General features: G+C 40.5%; 1 long non-coding RNA gene across 1 annotated transcript; it reads right to left on the bottom strand.

Moving 5' to 3' along the window:
• Positions 1–7,574: 7,574 nt before the first annotated feature.
• On the bottom strand, positions 7,575–10,313 carry LOC142657201 (uncharacterized). Its single transcript, XR_012849841.1, has 3 exons — positions 10,115–10,313; positions 9,295–9,551; positions 7,575–8,488 (listed from the first exon to the last, which is right to left on the bottom strand). It is a non-coding gene; the product is annotated as an uncharacterized LOC142657201 (long non-coding RNA).
• Positions 10,314–11,258: the final 945 nt, after the last annotated feature.

Raw genomic sequence — 11,258 nt, 5'->3', positions numbered from 1 at the left:
GGTGGAGCGGTCAGTGACTGAATTTTCTATTTATTTTGCTTACGTATCAGCAGTGTCAGACTGGGGTGCCTTGAATACACCAGAATAAATTATTCTGTGGGTTTACCCTCCATCATGTGCACAGCCATTTTTAATTGTATTGTAATCTTTGTTGATATTATTGCGCACACACTGGATATATCATTAACCCCTTCAAGACCAAGCTGTTTTTCGTTTTTGGCCTTCAGGGCCAGACCCATTTTTTCAAATCTGACATGTGTCCCTTTTTTGTGGTAATAACGCTGGAATGCTTTTACCTATCAAATCGATTATGAGATTGTTTTCTCGTGACATATTGTATTTTAGGTTAGTGAAAAAATTTGGTCCATAATTTTATTGCTTATTTGTGAAAAACACCAAAATTTTGAGAAAATGTGAAGAAATTATGATTTTTCTAATTTTAAATGTATCTGCTTGTAAGACAGATAGTAATACCACACAAAATAGTTACTAATTAACATTTCCAATATCTCTACTTTATGTTTGCAGCATTTTTTAAACATCCTTTTATTTTTCTAGGTCGTTACAAGGCTTAGAACTTTAGCAGCAATTTCTCATATTTTTAAGAACATTTCAAAAGGCTATTTTTTTCGGGGACGAGTTCAGTTCTGAAGTGGCTTTGAAGGCCTTATATATTAGAAACCCCCATAAAACACCCCATTTTGAAAACTACCCCCCTCAAAGTATTCAAAACAGCATTCAGAAAGTGTTTCAACCCTTTAGGCATTTCATAGGAATTGAAGGAAAGTAGCGGTGAAATTTTCAAGTTTAATTTTTTTTTACAAAATTAATTTGTAATACATTTTTTTCTGTAACACAAAAGGTTTTACCCGAGAAACGCAACTCAATATTTATTGCCCAGATTCTGCAGTTTTTAGAAATATCCCACATGTGGCCCTAGTGTACTAATTGGCTGAAACACAGAACTCAGAAGCAAAGGAGCACCTAGAGGATTTTGGGGCCTCCTTTTTTTAGAATATATTTTAGGCACCATGTCAGGTTTGAAGAGGTCTTGTGGTGCCAAAACAGTGGAAACCCCCAAAAGTGACCCCATTTTTGAAACTACACCCCTCAGGGAATTTTTCTAGTGGTATAGTTGGCATTTTGACCCAACAGGTGTTTTGCTGAATTTATTATAATTAGTGTGTGAAGATGAAAATAGACTTTTTTTCTGAAAAAACATAGAATTTTCAAATTTTTATAAAGAATAAAGGAGAAAAAGCACCTCAACATTTGTAAAGCAATTTCTTCTGATTATGGCAATACACCATATGTGGTAATAAACTGCTGTTTGGACCCACGGCAGGGCTCAGAGGCGACGGAGCACCATTTGGATTTTGCAGCTCAGATTTTGCTGAATTGGTTTCTGGGGGCCATGTCGCATTTGCAGAGTCCCTGAAGTACCAGTATAGTAGAAATTCCCCAGGTGTGATCCAATTTTGGAGACTATACCCCTCAAAGAATTAAATTAGAGCTGTAGTGAGCATTTTGATCCCTCAGGTGTTTTACAGATTTTATTAGAATTGGAAATGAAAAAATATTTTTTTCCAATAACCTATAGATTTAGCACATCATTTTTCATTTACACAAGCAATACAGGAGAAAAGACACCCCAAAATGTGTGACAAAATTTCTCCTGAATAGGGAAATACCCCATATGTAGTTATAAACTGCTATTTGGACACACAGCAAGGGTCTAAAGGGAAAAAGCGCAATTTCGTTTTTGGAGTGGAGATTTGACAAAATTTTATTTTTCACTCCACGTTGCATTGCGCTGAGGTACCAGTACAGTGAAAACCCCCGAGAAGTGACCCCATTTAGGAAACTACACCCCTCAAGGAATTCATCTAGAAGTGTAGTGAGCATTTTGACCCCAAAGGTTTTGTAGAAATTAGTGCACAGTGGATGTTGCAGATTTAAAATTGCCATTTCCCACAGATATGCTATTTCAGTGCCCAATGTGTTGTGCCCAGCTTGTACCACCGTAGACACACACCCCATAAATTATTGTTAATCGGCTCTCCAGAGTACAGTAATACCCCATATGTGGTCATAAACTGCTGTTTGGGCACACTGCCAGGCCCAGAAGGACCGCCATTTGGCTTTTGGAGCGCAGATTTTGCTTGGTAGTAGTTTTGTTTAGTGTTTTACTGGTGTTACAGCTTATAATATGGGGGCATATGTAAGCTGGGCGGAGTGCATCAGGGCATATGTAAGCTGTGCGGAGTACATCAGGGTATATGTAAGCTGTGCGGAGGAGTACATCAGGGTATATGTAAGCTGTGCGGAGTACATCAGGGTATATGTAAGCTGTGCGGAGAACATCAGGGTATATGTAAGCTGCGCGGAGTACATTAGGGTATATGTAAGCTGCGCGGAGTACATCAGGGTATATGTAAGCTGTGTGGAGTACATCAGGGTATATGTAAGTTATGTGGAGTACATCAGGGTATATGTAAGCTGGGCGGAGTGCAACAGGTCACATTATAGGATGATGTAATAATGGGGTAAATGAATAATAAAATTATCCATGGATAGTGACGTACGCTTTGAACCAAACCTTCATGCACAGGCTGGATTTTTGGGTGTAGGAGTCGCAATTCTAAAGGGTGTCTGTGGTATTGTACAAAATATCCGCACTCCAGCATTGCCTAATCTTTGACTTCTTCACTAGCCCATACGTAGCACAGACTCCAAAATGTCATCGTTTTCGCTGCATTTACAGGGTCTACCAATGGGGGCTGCAAATGATGACGTTTTAGGTGAAGAACTGCTGCACATATAAATTAGTCTGGGCCGTCGTTTTGCATTATTGCGTTCCAAGAATCATAACTTTTTATTTTTCCGTGGACGAGCTGTGTGAGTGCTTGATTTTCATGGGATGAGCTGTCGTTTTTATTAGTATCATTTTGGGGTAAATGTGATAATGTGATCAGTTTTTATTAAATTTTTTGGGGGGTGAGGAGACCAAAAAACAGAAATTCTCTGTGCAGTATAAACAACATGTTTACTTTATTCTGCGGTTTGATACGATTATGGCAATAGCAAATTTATATTGTTTTTATATGTTTTACTACTTTTACACAATAAAAACCCTTTTTATATATAAAATGTTTTAGTGTCACCATATACTGAGAGCCATAACTTTTGTATTTTTATGTTGACGGAGCTTGTTTTTTGCGTGACACACTGTAGTTTTTATTGGTACCATGTTTGGGTACATACGACTTTTTGATCACTTTTTATTCCATTTTATTGGAAACAACGTAACCAAAAAAGGAAATTCTGCCAATGTTTTTTATTGTATTTTTTTTTACGATGTTCACCGTGCGGGATAAATAATATGATATTTTTATAGGTCAAGCCGATTCGAACGCGGCGATACCTATTAGGTCTAGTTTTTGTCTTTTTTTCCATTTTTTTCTAATTATAAAGGGCTCGATCAGGGAAACAAGACGATTATTGTTTTTATTCCGTAAAACTTTTATTTATTTATCTAAAACTTTTTTTAACCTTTTTTTTTACTTTTTATTTTACACATACTAGGGGACTGGAAGATCTGATCTTTTGATCCCCTGTACAATACACTGCACTACTTGTGTATGTACTTGTGTAGTGCAGTGTATTATAACTGTCATTTTATAACTGACAGTTGAGCCTATTACGTCCTGCCTCGGGCAGGACCTAATAGGCTCCCGTACCTGGCAACCAGGAAGCCATTGCTTGGCTTCCTGGTTGCCATTGCAACCATCAGAACCCCGTGATTTTTTGCGGGGGGCCAACGGGGTACAGAGGGAGCATTGTGTCAATCACTTAAATGCCGCTGTCGCTATTGACAGCAGCATTTGAGGGGTTAAATGGCGGCGATCGGACATAACAGTGATCGCCACCATTGCAGCGGGATGTCAGCTGTATATTACAGCCGACACCTGCTGAGGATGAAGCGCGCACAGCTCCTGTGCCTGCTTCATCCTCAGGGCGTTACTGTACGCCCATTTGTGGGAACGAGACGCTAAAAAGGACGTACAGTAAGGCCCATTTGCGGGAAGGGGTTAACACGGTCTAATAGGTTATTTGTGAATGAATCCATAAGAAATAGTCCCCATTGGCAGGTGATTAGTTCCAAATTAATTTATCTTCTGCTGGACTCTAGTGGGCCAGACTAGTGCCAGAACCTGATAAGAGGATCCTCTGGTATTCTGCTGAACCAGTACAACCCTGGTTATTAGGCATGATGTAAAGGTGCTAAAGGGCGTTTGCTTGATTGCTGAAAAGAAGGAAGTAGTTCACAGTATTTTGTGATATTTAACTTTTCACTGCCGTTTTTGACGGATCCGTGTGTCCGTTTTATCGGCCGTGTGCACTCCCGTGTGCACTCCGTGTTTCCGTTTCCATGCACCGAGCATGGTACTGTCCAGGGTGCTGAAAGAGTTAATGGGCTGCACTGATCGGCGGTAATTCTTTCAGCCCCCTTGACAGTACCATGCTCGGCGCTCGTAAAATACAATTTTAATGTAATAAAAAAAATAAAAAAATGTCATACTTACTTTCCTCCTGTCCGGCCTCCAGCGATGACTTTTCATCCATGTTGCCGCTGTAGCCAATCACAGGCTGTAGTGGCGGTCACGCAGCCAATCACAGGCTTGAGCGGCCTCTGCAGCCAATCACAGGCTGCAGCGGCCTCTGCAGCCAATCACAGGCTGCCGCGTCATTCTGGAAGGTCGGACTGGAGGAAGAAGAGGGACTCGTCACCAAGACAGCGACCGGGTAAGTATGAACTGATTTTTATTTTTTTTATTATCAGCAGCCTCTTTTCTCTATCAGTGATTGATAGAGACAAGTGGCTGCCGATTAGTGTAATATTTCTGTTATGTTTTATTGCCCGCCCGGCGGTTGCTAGGCAACGGCTCCATCACACACGGACGGCACACGGATGCCTTCCGTGTGCCTTCAGTTTTTTTGAAGGCCCCATTGACTTGCATGGGCCTCACGGTCACGGAATCCGGACCAAAGTAGGACATGCTCTACTTTGGATCGGAACGAAGCAACGGACCGTCAAAAAAACTGAAGTGTGCATGGCCCCATTGAAATGAATGGGTCAGGGTGCTAGCCGTCAGAAAAACGGCTAGCACCCTGAAGGAAAAAACTGAAGTGGGCGTGGGGCCTTAATGAGTAAAATTTATAATTTTTATTAGATAACTCTCTAAAAACAGGGGTACAATCACCGCTGTGAAAAAAGCCCACCGTGCTTGTTAAAAATTTTATTAACTATATACTGCAATTGCTGGTTCGTTTGTGAACCCTCCTCTAATTGAGTATGCTTAAAAATGTGGGATCAGCATTTAAACATTGGTGTATCAGTGAATGGGACCCTGCAACACACCAGAGCTTGCAGTTACCGCTGCTAAGTACCGCAGTGCTGGGGTTACCCAATGATACCACTGTCACCTATGCTGCAATCCCTATCTCATCTGACCCTACGCGTTTCCATAAATTATTTCATCAGGGGTCTGTACTTTTGTAATTCTGGCTGAAGCGCCAGTGATATAGATCTGTAACAGATATTCTGTTACACACACGGAAGCGTGCTCGCATGGATGTCAGCGGCACGCTTCACTAAGAACTCAGAGTTTATATAATTAATACTCCTCCCCTTGGGCTTAGGCAAAGCCTCGAAGACGGCCAATCACAGTCGCCCATGTCATCTGTGACGTATGGTCATGTGCCTCCCGGCGCGTCATCTGACGTACCCGGAAGTCCACCACCATCATCATGCCGAACGCGCAGGCGAAGAGAGAGACCTCAGAGTGCATCTCATTACTGCTCAAAGCCCTCCCATCTAAGGGACGGAGCTAAAATATTGACGTGAGAATGAAGATTGCGGTCCAGCTCAAAACCGCAATCTGGCATCCATTAGTCTAGCAAAACCCTCTGTACACACACTAGGTATGGATAAGTAGGCAATAGTTGTAACGACGGGGGTAGGGAAATGAACAAGTGAGCCCTAATCTACCCGCCACTCTTTCCCTGCCTACTTGCAACGACCCGCCCTAGGCGACGGGGTACAACTGGGCGGCGGTCCCTACGCTCAGTAAGTGCACGAGACAAACATACAAGGGAATGCAAAGCAAAGGGAAAGGGGCAGTTGCCCACGGCAACACCGTGAACAACCAGAGTGGTGAACGAGCCAAGTCAAACCAGTAGAGCACGAGGTACCAAACGCAGAGCAGGAGAGTAGTCAGAAAGCCAGGGTCAGTATGGAGAAGGATCAAATAGTAGGAGCTGTAGCTGGGCCAGGAAACCACACGGAAAGAATCACAAGCAAAGGAGGAACAGGAAAGGCAGGAATAAATAGACAGAGGGCGGGAGCTAGCTCCATCTGGCCAGGCTGCGATAGGCTCTCCCACTCCTAAGCCTGCCATCCTGAGTGGTGGAAGATGGAGTCAGTCTCAGAGACGTAGATTCAGGTGCAGACTGATTACCTATGGGAGTTAACCCCGAAGCTGTGCCTGGCAGATCCTTTACAATAGTAGTGTTTCCTACAATAGTACATTCTGACCATATTAAAGGACAACTATATTTTAGAATTAATAATTGACTACGGATGAGTGTAAACATAAATAAAGCAATGCCAAAATTCTACCTCCAATAGATAACTCTAGTGGGTCATATGTTCAAATAAAGCAGGTATAATTCGTCTGCTCGTTTTCAAGCCAGTCTATTGATCCACTGGGCCTCCTTTCTCAGAATTAGATTGTTCTAGTCCCCTCCACGTTTTGGAGGACACACCAGTTTAATCGCCTGAAATCTTAGGCATTCTGCTCTACCCTGATGTTTAGCATGTACATGCTTAGATATGGGAGTATATCTGTCATTTGTCACATCTCCTACATGTTCTCTAATTCGGCGCCGAAATTGCCGAACAGTTTTACCCACAAAATTCAGTGGGCATGGACATGTGATAAGATACACCACCCCTGCTGTTTTACAATTCACAAAATCTTGTATATCATACTCGATTTCGGTGGTGACACTTTTGAATTTTCTCCCATTCTGGATAAAGTTGCAAGCTCTACAACTACCACATTTATATATACCTGGAACCTTCCTATCAAGCCATGTTCCTTTTTGTGGTATAGGATCAAAGCAAATATGCATCACTCTGTCCCTGATATTCTTACCCCTTCGGGACGTGACCGATGGCTGATGAGTGATCTGATCCACCAAGTCTACATCTGCACTGAGAATACGCCAGTATCTTTTTAGTATTTTCATAATCTCTGATTGTTTGGAGTCAAAGGTGCCTATAAGTCTAGTAATTTTTTCCTCTTTTCTTTTTCTTGGAACTAAGAGACTCGTTCTGTCAGAATCTCTTGCCATTGCATAGGCCTTTTTGATTACCCCTTTAGGAAAACCCCTCTCCTTCAATCTAGTAGCAAGATCTTGTGACTGAAGAGAAGGAAGCCACTGGTCCCAGGATGAGAATAAAAAAGACTGACGTGATTTTTTAAATTTATTTTTTTAGGGAGTTTTTTTTTGGGTGGGGGTTAGGAAAGATTATGGGGACAGGGAACAATAAAGTTAGCTCCCTGCTTGAAATGCTCTTTATTTCCTGAGCATACTCTTCTTCTTCTACTGCTATTGGCCTATAGTTGGCATCCATGTTTTATTTTCCAGGCGTGATGTGGACTCACATAACAACTGTCCATGAATATATTTGCCCACAGTTGTTGCCAGCATAACTGGTGATAAAGCCATGCTTTCTATGGTGTTTGATGGAGCCACAAATGAAAAGCCTTGGTATAGGACGCAGGCCTGGTGCAGGATCTCTAGTTCCAGAAGAAGAGGTGCATCCTTGATGTTATACGTCGTATATTGATAGAACTTTTTTTTTTTTCTTGTCTCCTGGGCATGCTCTTCTTCCTCTACTGCTATTGGCCTATAGTTGGCATCCACGTTTTATTTTCCAGGCGTGATGTGGACTCACATAACAATCGACCATGAAGATATTTGTTCACAGTTGTTGCCAGAATAACTGGTGATAAAGCCATGCTTTCTATGGTGTTTGATGGAGCCACAAATGAAAAGCCGTGGTATAGGACGCAGGCCTGGTGCAGGATCTCTAGTTCCAGAAGAAGAGGTGCATCCTTGATGTTATGAGTCGTATATTGATAGAACTTTTTTTTTTTTGTTTCCTGGGCATGCTCTTCTTCCTCTACTGCTATTGGCCTATAGTTGGAATCCACATATTATTTTCCAGGCTTGATGTGGACTCACATAACAACTATCCATGAATATATTTGCCCACAGTTGTTGCCAGAATAACTGGTGATAAAGCTATGCTTTCTATGGTGTTTGATGGAGCCACAAATGAAAAGCCTTGGTATAGGATACAGGCCTCGTGCAGAGTTTTTAGTACCAAAAGAAGAGACGGATTATTGATGGTATTCTGTGAATATTAATAATTAGAATGAATTTAGTGTAATAAATAACATTTATATTTTATACTGTATATTTAATAATCGAAAACATTGCATATGATAATTTTGATAGAATATATCCCAGTTGGAAAAAGTCAATACAAAATAAATGGTGCAAATTATAGTTTTTCCTTTGCTCCTTTCTTCTTATTTTTTTAATACTGACTTTAAGCTTAAAAAGTTCCTCCAATGACCGTGAGAGACATGTCCTCTACCAGACATTTAACACAGACACTGATGCAGCCTGGAGAGCAGATTGTCTGGTTACCTATAGATGTGTCCTCCCTTGCTTTTTCTTTAATTGCAATGTTTTATACAATTTGTTATGATACGAATTCAATGCAATCTCACGCCATCATTAAAAAATTTTTTTTTACATGGGAGTCTACGGACAATAGATGGCTAACAGATGACTCTGATAGCTACCATCTGTCAGCCATGCACAGCTCATAGCTTACTATGTTAAAAAAGTATATGTTAAACTTTTTTTTTATTTTTACTGGATGGTGTCATATATGTTTTTTTTAACATGAGAGTCTATGGGCTCGAATGGTTGATGGATGGTATCGATGTGAGGCATCTGTTGGAGGTATATAAGTTTGTCTTTTTTACTTTTTATCTCGCTCCATACATCCTGAGTTATGTCGTATTTGGAGGGAAAGTAAGGGAGGACACATCTGTCAGTAACTATATGTCGTCAGAAGCCTTTCCTGCAAAACCCCTTGGTGTATAATGTTTCTAAACAACTTTAATCATGAAGAACATAGATACTTACATTCGATAACGGAAGGAGCAGATCGCTTCCGTTTGATAGAACAGCCAGGATTGAGTCTCAGCATTGGTTTTTGATGGTTTATTCCAGATGCTGTTCTTTTGGCTGCACTGCAGTTCTCTCTGAATGTCCGTGAGTATGGAGTATGATGACTAGTAGATGGCATGTCCTCATCTTCGGTGGTGTTCTGTAAGAGCAGTGTGCCCCCACAGAAACGGCAATATGCTCTCTCGTCTTTAAGACTTGTGAAACGTCCCACTCTATGGAGATAGAAAGTGGTTAGCAGACAGGAATTGGTGAGGAATACCAGACATTATAAGATGGACATGGATTTATACTTATATTATATAGCCATTTCATAAAAGATTGCTTGATAACAGAATGGAAGATGCCTCAATGTGTTTGAGTGAAGACAGTGTATGCCTATAGTTTGTTTTTTCCCTCTGTATATTCTAACATAAAAATAAATATCTAAATATGGAGGGCAAAAACACCAGACCCAACTGTCATGGATGACAAAACCAGCATCATGATTGGGGGCCCATTTTAACCTTTACTATGAGGACTGCTCTCTTTTTTTTATGTCATTACTTCATAAATATGGCATTTATCTCAATCCCATTTCTTAATGCAATTACTCCCGAAAATTGGCATTCATTGATAAATCACCTAAGTCTGCTATAGTGTAGAAAAGAAGTATAATGACAGCTCTGCTGCATCTGTAGTAAATGCCCAAAGATACATAAGACCAAAAGTAGCAGTCGGAAGTCATTCTATAATTTGTGAGTCTTTATAGGAAAATGAAAATAAAATATCAACTTACCGGTTAAAACACCATTCACACACGTAGTTGAATTTATAATTGATTGCATAGGTGTGGTATATGGTCACAGGTGGTAGCTCAGGGTGGACACGGGTGACACTTTGAGCATAGGACTTCCACAATTGGCCATGTCCATCTTTTTGCACTCCATTGATAAGCCAGCAGGCAGCATGACACATTTCATGTATTAATGCATCTGTAACGCGCTCTAAAGATAAAAAATAATATAATTTCAATAGATATTAAAAATTTTCTATCAAATATTGACATTCGAAAGCAGCCGTAAAGTTTTGTTTTTTTTTACATATTATGAAACTTACCTGCAGAGTCACAGACTTTTTCAGAGATCTCAATCTTGGAATATCGATTTACATCCCCCCGTACATTACAACACCGAGCAGATGTCGCAGTCAGTCTTTTACTCCAGGTTATTTGTAAGTTATCAGGAAGCTAAAGAAGCAGTTGGAAAAACAAAAAACATTAAGATCTATCAAGCATAGAGATAAATGCAGTCACATCTCAGAGCTGCCTAAATGTCTCTTTTATGACTTACTTCCCATCTGAGTTTTTTTACAACCTTCTGAAACCAAAGCTAATGCATGGTGACTGTGTGATGAGCAGATTTTACCTATAATGATATCTAAAAATCACTTGAAAGAAATTTTTCTTCCAAAATCAAGACAATATAGTTAAATCTCATAAATCTTCGTCCATGCATGGTAGGCCTCTTGCACAGATTCCAGTGATTCTCAAACAGAAGTAGCTACATCTCTGGCCAAACTACTGTAAACTTCTGGAGATTTGTGGAAATGGGGCTATGTCAGAGATTTAAAGTAGTGTGCCCTATAGCACTTTCTCTTGGAAATCATTGGAGAATCGACTCATAGCTTTTGTGGACAATAATACGTCATAAGATACATTTAAGTGGAATACACCTTTAAGTTGGCTATAATTAATGTGGAATATGCAGCACATAATATATTGGTTACAGCCATGATGGAGCTTCTATGCCCTCTATTTGTATTGGGAACTCCAGATTTCTTCCATATGCTAAAGAAAATGTCAGAATTGACAATCAGAGTATCAGTAGATCCTCCGGTAGGCCTAGACACAAGGGATAACTCTTCCCTACTTCTAATAAATA

Source organism: Rhinoderma darwinii, chromosome 7, assembly GCF_050947455.1.
Source record: "Rhinoderma darwinii isolate aRhiDar2 chromosome 7, aRhiDar2.hap1, whole genome shotgun sequence".
Lineage (NCBI taxonomy): Eukaryota > Metazoa > Chordata > Amphibia > Anura > Rhinodermatidae > Rhinoderma > Rhinoderma darwinii.
Note: the sequence above shows the minus strand (reverse complement) of the source record. Positions and strands in the feature narration are given on the sequence as shown.